General features: G+C 43.0%; 1 protein-coding gene and 1 pseudogene across 1 annotated transcript in view; both read right to left on the bottom strand.

Moving 5' to 3' along the window:
- The window catches only part of CREM (cAMP responsive element modulator), a 514,873-nt gene extending 510,566 nt beyond the window's left edge, over nt 1-4,307 (bottom strand). Inside the window, exon 1 of the mRNA XM_066386683.1 lies at nt 4,263-4,307. The gene's annotated coding sequence lies outside the window, so the exon portion shown is untranslated. The remainder of the gene's footprint in view (nt 1-4,262) is intronic.
- An 8,600-nt stretch (nt 4,308-12,907) lies between these two features.
- Nucleotides 12,908-14,325, bottom strand: LOC136406682 (small ribosomal subunit protein eS26 pseudogene; annotated as a pseudogene).
- Between the last annotated feature and the right edge of the window lie 1,485 nt (nt 14,326-15,810).

The raw sequence follows: 15,810 nt of genomic DNA, 5'->3' as shown, positions 1-15,810 counted from the left end.
TGCATATTTGGTATATTTGTGTTTTTCCCCTTTTTCCTGGTCAGTTAAGAATTAACCTATTTATTTTCAAAGAATCAGTTCTTGGATTTATTGTTTTAAATCTACATTTTTCTGTTTTACACATCACCCTTTCACAATTTTATCTTTATGACCTATATCTTTCTGACTTTCAAAGGTTTATTTTGTACTATTTCTAATTTCTTACATGGGTGTTTAATTAATTTAGTTTATCATAAATTTTTAATAATTGCAGTCATTTAAAACCATATTCTTTACTATTAGTACTATTCTAGTGAAACCCCATGGGTTCTGATATGTCATTTTCATTTTCATACTTTTCTAGGAATCATCTATTTTGTTTTTTGTTTTCCTTTTTGATCCAAATGTTGTCTAAGTGTTTTCAATTTTCCAAGGAGTAAGACTTATTTTGTTTTGTCATTAATTTCTGAGGTATTTTAAAATTATAATTAGATATTATCTATATGGTTCTACTTATTAGTATATATTAAAATTTTCTCTGTGGCCTAAAATATGGCCAATAATTCTGAGTCTTCAAGGACATTTGAAAAGATATCATCTCTGTGTCAGGGTACAGACTTTGATATCTCAGGTCTATCATATTCATTGTAGTTTTAGGTCTTCTCTATCCATATTTTCCTCTTGTTCCATTCATCTGGAAAGGACTATACCAATTATTACTGTCTATTCTTTTTGTATCTTCTATAATCTTTGCTTATAATTTCTTTAAATAATGAAATTATGTTAATCAGTACATAGATATTTCTGTCTTTCTCATTGTGAATTATAACTCTTATGATTATAAAATGCCTTTTTAAAAAATATTTTAGTTATTGATTTTACAGATTGAGGAGAGAAAGAGGTGGGAGAATGATAAGTATCAACTCATACCTGCTTCACTTTAGTGGCTCATTGATTTGTTTATTGTATGTGCCTTGACAGGGCAAACCTGGGGTTTCGAACCCATGACCTCAGCATTTCAGGTGGAAGCTCTATCCATGGTGCCACCACAGGTCAGGCTAAAATGCCTTTCTAAATCTCAATGCTTTCTACCATGAAATCAACCCTGTGATAATAGTAAGTTTATGATCCTTGATTTATTTACGTTTGCCAATTCTTGGTATAGCTTTTCTGTTCTTGTATTTTCTTTTATTTTTTTTTTTGTTCTTGTATTTTCAAACTTTCAAAATTGCTTTATTTTATATATTTTCTTGTATACAACATAGAGTTGTGTTATGCTTTGTGCTCCAATATAAAACTGTTTTTAAAATAGGCTGATTTAGCTCATTTATGTTTATTTATGTAAGGTGTTTGATCTTAATTCTGTCATATTGTTTTGTTACGCTTTCTGTTTTGTATCATAATTTGTTCAACTATTTCACTGTGTGGTCTTGTTTGATTTGTTGTAGTTGTGTGTATGTATTTTGCTCATTTGAAATGTTTGTATTTTTGTTCTGGGTTACCATAATAATTATAATGTTACCTAGTGTCCTTAATCATCTATTTCTTTAGATTGTCTATTGAGTCCTTACTATATTTCTTTCTTTCTTTTTTTTAAATTTTCGTGAGAGGAGAGGAGGTAGAGAGACAGACTGCAGCATTTGCTTCCACCAGGTTCCACCCAGCAGGTCCACTAGGGGGCGATGCTCTGCCCGTCCAGTGCTCTGTTGCTCTGAACCGAGCCATTTTTTAAGTGCCTGAGGCGGAGGCCAACCTGCTCCAATGGAGCCATGACTGTGGGAGGTGAGAGAGGGAAAGAGAGAGAGAGAGAGAGAGAGAGAAAGAGAAGAGGGAGAGGTGGAGAGGCACATGGTCCGTTCTCCTGGGTGACCTCACCAGGAATTGAACCTGGCTCTCCAAACCTTGGGCAATGATCTACCACTGAGCCAATCAGCCAGGGCCTCTTTTTTCTCCTTTTGTTTACCACCAGATTTTAGTTGATTCTATTTTTTCTCAGCATGTTCCCTCTGTCCTAAATCTCTATTTCATTTAACAGCTTGAAATATTTTACCCCAATTATAGATATGAAAATCATATTTGCACTAAGTCCCATTTTTTTCCTCCCAACTTTCATTATATCATTTTTAAATTGTGAGGCTTTATAACACTTATGGAACCTTAAACTCCGCATCTATTGTTTTCTTAGTCGTACACTTAATTCAGTGCTTTTTGCCATTTCTTTGGCAGCAGTTTCCCCACTCATCTCGCCTTTGGGGGTTATGTTCAGCACTGTGCATGAAGATGAATGCTTTTGAATGAATGAGAACGAAGGGCTCGAGTGATTCTCCCCTCCTCTCCTATTAGAACACAGTTGGTTCCAAAGAAGATCTTGACAACCAGGACCATTTTCCTTCCTCACCTTCCAGGGTTAAAGCAAACTCTCCCTTGAGTCCGAAATTTCACAAACTTGTGGCACTGCGACACCTCTTGGCGGAAGAGGACGCCCTCGGAGGGGAGGTGCAGTGCGGTCCTCCCGCCAGCAGAGGGCGCGACGACTAGGCAGCTGCAGCGCAGAGAGTCTCTCTCCGTGCCGCACGCTCTCCCTGACCCCGCGCCGGCACGCGCCTTGCGGACTTAACGTTTGGGGTTGCCGCCGGCTTCGGGCACGACCGCCACTGTCTTACACCGAGTGCGCTCAGCGTTTTGTCTCCGCGGCATCTGGGCTTTGGTACCTGTCTTCCACAGAAAAGAATTGGGGGAGGATGTTTCACGTACCTAAATGTGACTTTATAAAGTAAGTTTCTTTTTACCTGTTTTATTCTAGATTATCTTCATGGGATAGATCAGCGGTTCTCAACCTGTGGGTCGCGACCCCGGCGGGGGTCGAACGACCAAAACACAGGGGTCGCCTAAAGCCATTGGAAATACATATTTTATTTAAAAATGTATAATAAATATGTATTTTCCGATGGCTTTAGGCGACCCCTGGTGTTTTGGCCTAAAGCCATTGGAAATACATATATATTTTTTAAATGTATTGTATAATAAATATGTATTTTCCGATGGCTTTAGGCGACTCCTGTGTTTTGGTCGTTCCACCCCCGCCGGGGTCGCGACCCACAGGTTGAGAACCGCTGGGATAGATGATCCAGGGTAGTAATACCTCAAGTCTTTCACAGTAGTAAATCGTGAAGGCCATTCTGTAGTAATCTTTTGTTATGTATTTTGGAGGGGGGAAAATAATTTATATAATTCTCTTTTCATTTTAAAGTATAAATATTCATGGGAGAAATCAAAAGGGAACCAGCTAGGATTTTGTCTATAGCAGGGCAAAACAACTAATAGCTGATAAAATAGTTATAAATATGAATTCGATAGTGAATGGTAGATTTTACTGCATTTTTTTAGTGAGTAATTTATTCTGTTCCTTATATACTTAATCAATGCTGTTTTATATTTAAAATACTCATATTTGTAACTTGGCTCAATTTGATATAAGTTAAAATATACTCTTTTTCTTAAATTTATTGTGGTGACATTGGATAATAAGATCACATAGGTTTCAAGTGATCATTCATTAATAAGATCACATAGGTTTCATGTTTTTTATAATACATAATCTGTATATTGCATTGTGTGCCCACCACCCAAAGTCAAATCATTTTCTGTCACCATTTATCCCCACTTGATCCTTTACTATCTCTTCCCTTTGGTAACTATTGTGTCCGAGTTTCCATTTTATATGCCGCATGTGAGTGAAATAGAGTTCTTAACTTTCTGTCTTATTTTGCTTAGCATGATATTCTCAAGGTCCATCCATGTTGTCACAAATGGCAGTATTTCAATTTGTCTATTCAATACAGACTATATATCATCTTTATCCAGTCATTTATTGAAGGACTTTTTGGTGATTTCCATGTCTTGGCCACTGTGAATAATGTAGTGAACATAGGGGTGGATATATCTTTGCAGATAATGTTTAGTTTCTCTGGTAGATATCCAGTAGAGGGATTGCTGGGTCATATGGTAACTATTCTTAATTTTTTGAAGAAACTTCATACTGTTTTCCATAGTAGCTTTATCAGTTTACTATGCCACCAGCAATGAATGAGGGGTACTTTTTTCTCTACAACCTCTCCAACACTAATTACTTCTCTTGTTGGTAATAACCATTATAACAGGTGTCAGGTGGTATCTTATTGTAATTTTGATTCGCATTTCTCTCATAGCTAGCAAAGATGCGCATCTTTTCGTGGATCTATTTGTGGTTTGTATGTATTCATGAGAAAAGTGTCATGCCTGACCTGTGGTGGCGCAGTGGATAAAGCGTCGACCTGGAAATGCTGAGGTCGCTGGTTCGAAACCCTGGGCTTACCTGGTCAAGGCACATATGGAAGTTGATGCTTCCTGCTCCTCCCCCCCTTCTCTCTATCTCTCTCTCCTCTCTCTCTCTCCCTCTCTCTCTCCTTTCTAAAATGAATAAATAAAATTAAAAAAAATATATATTTAAAAAAAAAAAAGAATAAATAAAATTAAAAGAAAAGTGTCTTTTCAGGTCCACTGCACATTTTTAATTGGATTGTTTGTTTAGTGGTGAATTGTAGGAGTTCTTTATATGTTTTGGCTAATTACCCCCTTGTCAGAGCTGTTGTTTGCAATATTATCTCCCATTTAGTTGGTTGCCTTTTTGTGGGGGTTTCTTTTGTTGTGCAGAAGGTTTTTAGTTTGATATAGTTCCATTTATTTTTGCCTTTACTTCCCTTGCCTTTTGGATCAAATTCATAAAATGTTCTCTATGACCAAGGGCCATAAGTTTAGTACCTGTTTTTTTCTCTATAATTTATTGTTTCAGTTCTTATATTTAGTTCTTTGATCCATTTTGAATAATTTTTGTACATGGGGACAAACTGTAATCAAACAAAAGCTTTTGCATGTGGTTTTCCAATTTTTTCAGTACCTCTTATTGAAGAGGCTTTTTTCTCCATTGTGTGTTTTTGGCTTGTTAAAAATTATTTGACCATACACATGTGGTTTTATTTCTGGGCTCTCAGTTATGCTCCACTGATCTGAGTGTCTGTTTTTCTGCCAATACCATACTGTTTTGATTATTGTAGCTCTGTGGTATAATCTGAAATCTGGCTAGTGTGATACTTTCAGCTTTGTTCTTTTTTTCTCAGCATTGCTTTCTCTATTCATGGTTTTTGGTGGCTCCATATAAATCTGATGATTTTTTGTTCTAGTTAAAAAATGATATTGGAATTTTGATAATCTGTGTACAGCTTTGGGTTATATGGATATTTTAATTTTAACTCTTCCAGTCCGTGAACACGGAATATCTTTCAATTTCGTTGTGTGTTTTTTAACCTCTTTTACTAATGCTTTGTAGTTTTCAGTATATAGGTCCTTCACATCTTTTGCTAGGTTTATTAATAGTTTATTTGTTAGTTTATTTGTTAAGTTTATTAAAATGCCTATTAATAGGCATTTTACTATTTTGTTGCAATTACAAAAAGAATTTCATTTCTTTTTTCTGAAATTTCATTGTTAGTAGATAGGTGTGCAGTGGATTTTTGTATATTGATCTTTGTATCCTGCAACTTTACTGTATTGGTTTATTATTTCTAATAGTTTTTTTATGGAGTCTTTAGTGTTTTCTATATAGAATCATGTCATCTGCAAAAAGTCACAGTTTTGCTTCTTCTTTCCCAATTTGGATGCCTTTTATTTCTCCAAAATTGATTTGTGAAGGAAGTATCAAAGTTGGGGATGTAATAAATGTGATAAACAGTTTGAGCCTAGCCTGTGGTGGCATAGTGGATAAGGCGTCAACCTGGAATGCTGAGGTCACCAGCTCAAGTCCCCAGGCTTGCCTGGTCAAAGCACATATAAGAAGCAAAAGAAGCAACTATGAGTTGATGCTTTTCCCACCCCACTTTTCTCACTCTCTCTCCTCTCTCTAAAAATCAATCAATGAAATAAAATAGTTCAAACAGTTTTCATTAGTTAGTTTTTGTTGGTATGAGGTAGTAAACAAACTTGATATAGTTTATTGTAAGTAGAGTATGGTTAACAATTATTTGGAGAAGGAGGGAAATTATGAAATATACATGAATATTTTTCTTAAAATTTTCAAAACATCTGCCAAGTTACTGCTTTGTCATTTAGTTGAAATATCCCAGCCTATCCACCAGCATTTAGTAAAAGCTAGTGCTAAGAGTTCATGTTAACGCTCTTTAAGGAACTTGGAATTTTGCTAATTAACATTATAAGAAAGGGAGAGAAATAATAACCTTATTTGAAGGGTAATTTTAGTGGATCCACATTCTTTATTCTGATGGTGCAGTGGGGAACTGATGGCGATGATTGACATTTGTAAGGTAGTTGAAATGGATCAGAAGAGATGATTTGTAATACAACCTTGGGCAAAATAAAGGAAGATTAGGCAAAGGAGAACTGGTCTTTGGAAAGTATCCTTGCCTTATAGGAAAGAGGGTCAAATATGCATGAATATATACACTTATTTGTTCATCCATCATCCTCTCATTTATTCGTTCATAAAACCCTTATCAGATCTTCAGTCTTTGTAAGTCACTGTGCTAGTCACTGGGGATAGAAAATAAGATATGATCCCTGTTCATACCTGGAACACAGTGGGCACTCAGCTATTTATGGAGAAGAGGGAGGGAAGAAAGAAAGAAAGAAAGGAGGGGAAGAAAAGTAAAGAAAAGGTACATTTGTTGAGACAGTTTAGTCTAAGAGGTATTATGGGTAGAGTTAAAGCAATTTAATCTTGTGAACCAGAGAAAGTTTGGATGGGATCAGTGATTCTATGCCAAATGGAAAAATAAATTCATAGTTTTCCTCTGGAATGTCCTAGGTAGCCTGCATCTCAAAGGCCCAGCTTGACTAGAGTGGGGAGGTAAAATACCATGGAACAGACAGACCTATGTAAAACTGGGCAACCTTTTCAAATGTACATTAGGCACAAATGGAATCATTGTAGCTGTGTCATTATCGAAAAGCCTAGTTTTCTCCAATGAAAGCCTCATGTTTATTTGGACACCCCCCCCCCCCCCGTGCCCCTTAGAATGTGCCGGCTTGTAAGGGGTGGGGTGGAGGGACTCCCCTCCCTTCATGTGCTCTTTGCTGGCCTCCTCTCCTTTGGGTCTGGCTCTTGTGCCCCACTGAGCCCAACCAAATCTCACTCCAACCCCACATTAGCACTGGCTGAATTGCGCTCCAAGCCTCGTTCTTGACTTTGGCCCTTGAGCCCCCATCTTGTCCAAGCACTGCCATGTGCCCACCCTTTAGCTCCCCCTGGATTGTGCCCACCAGAGCGTCCCTCACCCCCTCCCACTGTGTGCTTCCTGCTTGCCCCCTTGCCTGTGGCGTGGGCAGCTCAACCAGAGAGCATTCCAGTGTCTCCCTGCACTCCCCTCTCCTGTAGGCGCTCGCTGGACGGGTTTTGTGTGCCCCAGCCCTCTGTGCGCTCCCTGGCCGCTCCCCTCTTGGCACCTGGGCCCCCAGCACATCCATGCGCCACAACCCTTCCCGTACCCCCAAGCAGTTGGCGTTGGCACCTTGGCAGGAGCTTGTCTTTGCACTCTTCGGCTGCCACAACGCGCTCCTCGTTTCCCATCTCCCCCTTTTGCCCCATAGCATCGGCATGCGCACTACCCGTTGTGTGCTCCCGGCACCCCCCTGCCTCCGCCTTTGGCACCACTACCTCTGACCGAGCTCACGTCCATGCTTCCCCCTTCCGATGCACACACACCCCCCGCAGTTGGCGCTGGTTGGAGGGCATCCCCGCACCCCCTGCCGCTGTGCGCTCCCTGGCCAGCGTTCTCACTTTTTTGTGCTGGCACTTGGGTCTCCAGTGTGTCCACTGGGCCGTCTCATGCACAGGAAGTTCTCCCTAGTGAAGGGTTGAAAGCCCGGCAGGTCGCTTGGCCTTGGAGAGGATAAGAGTCAGGAAGGACGAGGGCGTGCTGACCACCCTGAAGATCTGCATCATCAGGGATAGTGGTGGGGCAAGTCTAACCTGCTCTTGAGGTTACAGATGGTATTTTTGGTCAAGAACTTTCAGCAACAGTAGGTGTTGACTTTAAGGTGAAAACAAGTTCAGAGGGTAGATAGAAATAAGGCTAAACTTGCAATATGGCAGTGAGGCAGTGTGGGAGACCACAAATCCTTGGGCAGGTAAATCAAGCCAGTGCGGAGAGTGGTCAGTAGTATGGGCACCAGCAGGAAGACCCAGGGGTGTGAGCGAGTTCATTTCCCATCTCAACTCCTGGAAGGTCCGGGAAAGCAGAGCCTCCAGGCAGTTGGTGTGGCTGCAGTGTCTCTCAGACACCTCATTTAATGGCTGTGATGCTGTCAGAAAGCAATCCCACCTCACTGACACTGTGCTAGAATATGACTCCTGCTCCATCGCTCCTAGTGGCTCTGTGCCCTGCCCTGAAGCCCAGCTCACTTGGGGTTCCTGTTTCTGACTTGACACCAGGAGCAGCTCCATTTCTTCCTTGAGGCTGGGAGAGGCTCTGAGGAGGCACTGTACCCCTATCCACCCCCCCCACCAAGTCTGGCCCAGGCCCAGCTGGCTTCTGGCTTCCTCTACTCTGGCACGGACTCTGGTTCTAGCTTTGCTGCGGGCTCAGTTTCGCCGCTCAGGACACCTTGGAGGGATTGAGGCTCATTTCAGGAATGGAAAGGCCATGTTCTCAAACACCACAGCAGATTGGAAAGTAGTTGCTAGACCAGCAGCCAAAGGTTTCCTGAAGGAATTCTAAGAAGTCTTTTCAAGCTCCTGCTGCTCCCTCCTAGATGGTAGAGCTTTGTTGGGAAGCACGTGGTGACTGGTAGCCTGACTAGCCTCAAATTTGTGGGAGCCAATCCTCTCAGGAATTCAGTTAATACAAGAAGCACTTTAAATGAGAATAATATGTGTGCCTGTCCTACCTGACTCTCAACTTTTGGGGAGGATTTGGCTTGTTGACAGACACACACATACATACATATGGCACAGATACTACATGTGTTCTGAGGGGCAGCTTTTACCTTTCTGGGGATCATTCAGTAGCACAGCAAGTATGGCTTTTGTGATCCTGGTTTCAACAGTTTAGTTTTTTTTTTAATTTCTTGGGGTGACATTAGTTAATAAAATTATATAGGTTTCAGGTGTGCAGTTCTATAACAGATCATCTGTATACTGTAGTCACAACCCCAAGTCAAGCCTTCCATCACCACTTACCCCACTCCCCATACCCTCTTCTACCTTCCACTCACAACCTTTTGCCGTCTGGCAATCACCATTTGGGGGTCCTTGGGTTACAAACCATTTCTATGACAGTGATATAAACTGAATTTTGGTGTAAATCAAAGCCTGTCACTTACCTATCATAACATAGTTATAAAATCGTAATCTAGAACATAAAAACATAACTAAGCATTTTATAATATGGGCTAAGCATACAGAGAGATTTTGTAAATATGATTTCTACACTTATGTGTGATTTGCACCAACTCAGGATAGACAACAGCATTATATTGTAAATAAAGAGATTTGTGCCCACACCGGTGAGGAAGAGGATAAACACCTAGCCAGGTACCTGGGCAGGGGAGAGAAAGGCAAGCCCTTTTCCTGTCCTCTCTTTCCTTTAATGGACCATTCACCGATGCTTATCCCTGGCGCCCTGTAGACTCCCCCACCCCTCCGGAAAATGTGTAATTAATATATAGACCTCTAAACAAAGGAATGGCAAATGAACACTAGAAAATTTAGGAATATCTTTTTATATGTAGAACAGTTTCCACTATTGTGTTACCTTGTAAATTTTAATGTGTAGAGATATTTTTATAAATCCTACAGAAGAGTGTTAAAAGCTTGCTAATGATTGTCATCTTCCCCTCCTCTTCCCGCCAACCTGTGTGTGATCAAAGGTAAATAACCTGCCTCAGGGCTATAGTCAGCACACACGATTTGGGTCAGTTCTGCCCCATGTTAGTCATGTGCAGCCGGCATATTATTAAATCTCCTTTTAATAAAACTTCTTAAAATTCATTTGGACTTGGTGTCTCTAGGTAAACCAATAGAACGTTACTTCCTGTGCGAGGAGTCTGAGAGCGGGAACGTCCTGGAGCCCCCGCCCCAACACACTTGACCTTTCGGGACACAGCCCTCCGGAAGGAGGTCACACACAGCCGCCTGCTGCTTCCTGGCCGGCGCCCGCGCCCCTTGGACGGAGGGAGATGACCCGGGAGCTCCGCGCCAGGAACGGGGCGGAGCTGAGTCGCCGAGGGCGCGCGGCATCCTGGTGCTGGTGCTGCGGCCGCCCGCCCTCGCGGCCGCCCTCCCCTCTGCCGACACACACGCCCAGGTCGCGCGTTGACAGTAATGGACGCGAGGTAACAGCAGAGAGGCCGTGACGGGTAAGTGGGCTTTCGTTTCCAGTCGGGCGGGGGCGGCAGAGGGATCACTCCTCCTTATAAGCTGCTGGCTTGGCCGCCACTTTTGTTGTGTCCCGACTGGGCTCCGCGGCAGCTGCGGCGGCGGGGCGGAGAGGCCCCAGCGCGGGGAGGAGCCGGGGCGCAGGTTCGGGCTGTGCGGGGTAGGCGCTGCGCCTTTCTTCGCCTCCTTGTTTCATGTTGCCGTCTCTCTTCGTGTTTTTCTGCTGTCACCCTGCAGGGAGGACGCTGCGGGGGCAGCCGCGGGGACTGAGGGAGGGGGTCTGGTCCTGAGCGCCGGCAAGCGGTGGGGTGCGGGGCCCCCGGCGCTCCCCAACCGGCTTAGGGACTTGTATAGCCAGGTCAGTGCAGGAAGTTCGCTTTTTTTTTTTGGAAGTTCGCTTTTTTAAGGGAAAAAAAAAATTTCCCCAGCCAGAAGGCGCCTGACTGGATAGTGGGATGTGAAGGACGGCGGGACGAGGCGACGGGTGTCTCCTGAGCCCCTTGTGCTAGTCGTGCTGTGTCTGGAACACAAACGTTCACGTTAAGGTGTTAAATTAGATGAAAGGTCTGAGAGAAAACAGCGAAGCGTTTTGCAACTATGAAGTATGTTGTAAATCCCTGTCCCTTCTTCACTTAATTGTTCTGGTGAAGAAAAGTGGCCTTAGTAGTGGACGGCGGTGCTCGGGTCCTGTAGGAACGCAGGTCTTCGGCTGCCGGACCACTGGTTCAGGTGTCGCCGCTCTGGGTCTGCAGGTAGGGTCTGTCTCTGCAGAGGCTGCATGTGCAGTGCTAGTGGTCTTGTTCTCAGGGGAGATCTCCTAAATGGTTGTAAACACTCATCTAACCACCTCTCGAACGGATGCGGGTTCCCAATCCCGCAGTCAGGCAAGAAGCCCTCGTCGTGGCTTTCGGGAGTCAGAGAAGAAGCGCTGCTGAACCCGCCTCTGCAGCTGCCCCGAGTCTCCCTTAGGGCTAGGGTAGAACTCAGTGATCCTACGAGGGAGCTCCACTGAGTCAGCCAACATTTTTTTGTACTTTTAAATTGTTTCCCACACCTGGCGGAGTAAGGAAGGTAGGTTTGTAATCTTTTCTGAGAGTTAGAATTGGAGAATATGATGCTTTGGTTTTCTGTAGGTTTGCAGAAATGTGCCGAAGCTCATTATACTTGTCTTTGCATCAGGTGTAGAGCAAAAATAGATTACAATAGTGCTCAGTTTCTGTTTTTCTTTAGAGTAAAGATTTTAACTCCCAGAAAAATTTATTGAGGAATTCATGTGCCAAGGAGTTTGATTTCGTGTGTTTACTTTGTGAACTGGAGCTTTAATTTTTTAACATAAGGTATTGTGATTTGTATGAGGACCCTTATAACTCTTAGGCATTTATTTGGGCCTTTTTTGAATAATTTAAAGGCATAATTGAAAATGGAAATTTTAATTTCACTGGCATATATTCGTAAAACTTAATAGAGTTAAAACATGAAATTTTATAATAAAATGAATTCGTCAACTACGTTTAAAGTTTCAATTCTTTCTCTTTTTTTGGTAGGAGGTGATGTTTTACAGGCACTTAAGTATTCATCGAAGAGTCACCCCAGCAGTGGTGATAACAGACACGAGAAGATGCGAGACGTAGCAGATCCTTCACCACCAAATAAGATGTGCGGAGATCTGACAGTCCTGAGAACAAATACAGTGACAGCACAGGTCACAGCAAGGCCAACAATGTGCATATTCACCGAGTTAGAGAGAGGGATGGTGGTGAGTAGCTTTTTTGTTGAAACTTTCACATATATTTAACAGACTGTACATAAAACAATAGGTGGCAATAACGCTTCTAGCTTGCGAACATTGCCATATGGTTATGTTATGAAAATGTTTTATTTTTGTTTGATTCTTGACAAGTTACTGTAGAAATAAGGTGCTGACCCAGTATATCTAAAAATGGACTCCAGCATCTGGTAATAAGAGAATGCATTTAAGAACATAGTCTACCAAATGCTTTATGAATGGTGAGAGAAATACAGCACATTTTCCCAAGAAAGAAACTTTTACCTTTTCAAGTTTAGGTTTTATTTTATTTGGCTTAGTTAATTTTGAGATTCTTGTTGCTGCTTGAGTCTTATTTTTTAAGGGCCTCAAATGTATTTCCTAATGATAAATTTTTTATTTTTTTTTATTTTTTGACAGAGACAGAGAGAGGGACAAATAGGGACCAACAGACAGGAAGAGAGAGAGATGAGAAGCATCAATTCTTCATTGCAGCTCCTTAGTTGTTCATTGACTGCTTTCTCATATGTGCCTTGACGGGGGAGCTACAGCAAACCAAGTGACCCCTTGCTCAAGCCACTGACCTTGGGCTCAAGCTGTTGACCTTGGGGTCTCGAACCTGGGTCCTCTGCATCCCAGTCCAATGCTCTGTCCACTGCGCCACTGCCTGGTTTTTGTGTCTGTTTGTTGTTGTTTTTTTTTAAGTACACTTTCTATTTTATTTTTTTTTCCAGAGGACTTTTCTTTAGTCCTTAAGGACTTAGCCCCTTACATGGGCTTTGCTGGAGGTCGTGGGGCAGCACCCATAGGTCTAAATTGGGGTGGAGGGCGTTCAGTCTTTCTGGCTTCAGGAGAACCCGTTCCTGACTACCTTGCAGTGAGTGGCACAACTCACACAGTAATGTGGTTTCACGTACAGCTTGGGATGCACACAGGCTTCGAAGACCCTCATCTCAGAAATGCCCCTAATGGCTGCAGCCTGTACTACGTTTTGAATGAAGAACTTCTTAATGGCCTTGTCCGTAAGCACACATCAGGCCCAGCTGGTGCAGAGAATAGGCTGCACATGGCCTCGGCCTTTTTTGGCATGACCGTTGTTCCTTCTTTCCTTGGTCATCTTGGAAGTGGGGACCTGAGGGAGCTAGTTCTACCATTACTATCTTTCTAGTTTCTCATCATTTAAACAAGAGTTAAAGGTGTTCCTACTCTTTCTATGGAAATGTACGCATACCCAGGAAAAAGTATGCTATTTAATTTATTGTGCTACTCTTAAAAAGAATATTTTTAATTTTCTTAGTTTAATAAACTTTTACCGAAGAGCTAAGAGTTTCCATGAAGACAGACTTTGTAACCAAGCATATTTTCCATGAGATTAAAGTTCATGAAAATGCAAGGGCTGTTAATGAGATCATTTTAAGAATCATTTCCAACATATGACTACAGAAAATGGTTTGACTGTGGGTGATGGACACACAGTGCAACACGCAGTTCATATATTATAGAAATCTACTCTTGAAAACTCTATGGGCTTGTTAACCAATATCACCCCAATAAACTTAATTTCAAAAAATTTCATTTTCTTTCTGTTCATGTCTATGATGTTTTTGACATATGCAGCTTTAAATCCTTTTAAATAAAATAGAACATTTTCCCCTTTTTATGTCTCCTATTGTTTTGTATATAGAGACATATATCTTGAGATTTGATATTCACTGATATTTTCAGCTTTTTATGGTTATGCTGTTTTACTGAAAGACTGGTGAAATTCAAATAAGGTCTATAGTTGAATAGTATTGTAGGGTTAATTTATTGGTTCAGTGGCTGTTATCTCTCTTGATGATGTTAAATTAGAGGTCTGGGGAAAAGGTACATGGGAGCATTCTGTATTGATTTGCCATGCTTTTTTCTATGTAAAAAATTATTGGTAAATAAATACTCTAAATCAGTGATTTTCAACCTTTGTTTCTCACGCACTCATAAACTAATTACTAAAGAAAAAGGGGCCCTGACCTCTTCTTTAGTAACTAATTTATTTGTGGCATGAGATGAAAATTATTGTATTTAGTCAGGGGCACTGACCTTAGTGATTAGTGTGTGGGAAAAAAAAGGTTGAAAATCACTGCAAATATCTATAACATAAATATTAAATAAAAATAGATAAAAGAGAAAAAGAATCATTTGCACTTGTACTTTCAATCTTTTGATGACTTCTTTTTGTCTCAGAATGAAACCCAAAATCCTTCAAACGAGTGTTCTGCTGGCCAACAAGGACCAGGGCAGGACAGGATGTAACTACAGGACAGTGTGACACCTGTGAGCACCCAGGAGGCACAGCTCAGGTGTACCTCCCAGTGTCAGTGTCAGGTGCCCCAGGACTTGCTGCACAGGCCAGTCCCTGGTTCCCACTGGTTCTCTGGGCTGGCCAGCAGGGGGAGTCCACCCCTGCCCGCGCCCAGCTCCTGCTGGGCCTCACCTCTCAGTCTTGCTGAGCCGTTCCAGGGCCTGAAACCAGGCCCCTAATTGCTCCTTGGGCTTTAATTTGTCTTTTTTGGCCGCCTCCTGCCACAGGACTATTTATTTCCTCCATGACATTCAGTTCCTGGGGCCAGAGGGAGGGAGAGAATACAGATATGGTCCGAGTGGGGAAAGGTATTGATCCTGGGACTTGGCACAAACGGGCACCCTCCTATCCCCCTAGTTCCATCCGGGCCCTACCTATGCTCAGAGATGGGCATCCTCAGCGCTTCCTCCAAGAAATTTTCCTAATGCTGTCCCCTCCCCTTTGCCACCAATTTAAGGGGTCTCTCACTTCTGTTATCAAACTCCCACAGTAAGTGTAAGATGCAGGGGATGGAGCCCAGGAGTACTGGCCAGGGGTTCTCTGACTTCCCTCCCTTCCCTGCCCACAGGGTGGGCTCCAACTCTCACCTTCTCTATTTCCAAGCTGACATGAGTCCCCCGGAAGAGAGACAGCCAGATTCCATCAGCAGGAGCCCCCTGGTCATGACTAGCCCCTGTGCCCACCCCTTCTCATGTTGCACTCCCACCAGGTTCCAGGAGGGGGCGGGAAATGCAGAAAGACAAGACTGGGACCCAGGCCAGGCTCTGGGCTCCAGAGGGTGTGGGGACGTAAACCCTTATAATGAACATGACACTGCAGCACCCAGGGTGGCTGTGCTGGCAACTCAGGGCTCAGTATAGGGGCCCTCCCCAAATGCCAATCCTGGTCACCTCAGCCCAGGCCCTCGGTCACCAAACTTCACATAATTCATTGCAGTGCCCAGGTTATCCAGGTCAGACAAAAACATGCCAAGGAAGGGGACACACTGGACCAAATGGGTGAGGGTGGGATGAGCCCCTGCTCCAGGTGCCCCCACAGACCTTCCCTGAAAGCCTCTCACCCTCAGCCTCCTGGCCCACCCATGAGTTCCCACATGGAGCGGCCCAGGACCTCGACCCTGCCCTCAATTGCCCCTGCCCTTCCTCTCCAAGAACTTTGCAGAATCACCTCCCAGGGCCTACTCTATGCAAATCACAGGGTCTGTGGTCCCGGGCCCAGCCCCACCCCCATATCCATCCTGCCCCAGGCCTTCCAGGGCCCTCCTCTTGGTCACTTCTAATGAGGGTTCTGGGTTCTGTG

This window comes from Saccopteryx leptura, chromosome 5 (assembly GCF_036850995.1).
Source record: "Saccopteryx leptura isolate mSacLep1 chromosome 5, mSacLep1_pri_phased_curated, whole genome shotgun sequence".
In the NCBI taxonomy this organism is placed as follows: domain Eukaryota; kingdom Metazoa; phylum Chordata; class Mammalia; order Chiroptera; family Emballonuridae; genus Saccopteryx; species Saccopteryx leptura.
The sequence above is the reverse complement of the archived record's forward strand: the minus strand, read 5'-3'. Positions and strand labels throughout refer to the sequence as shown.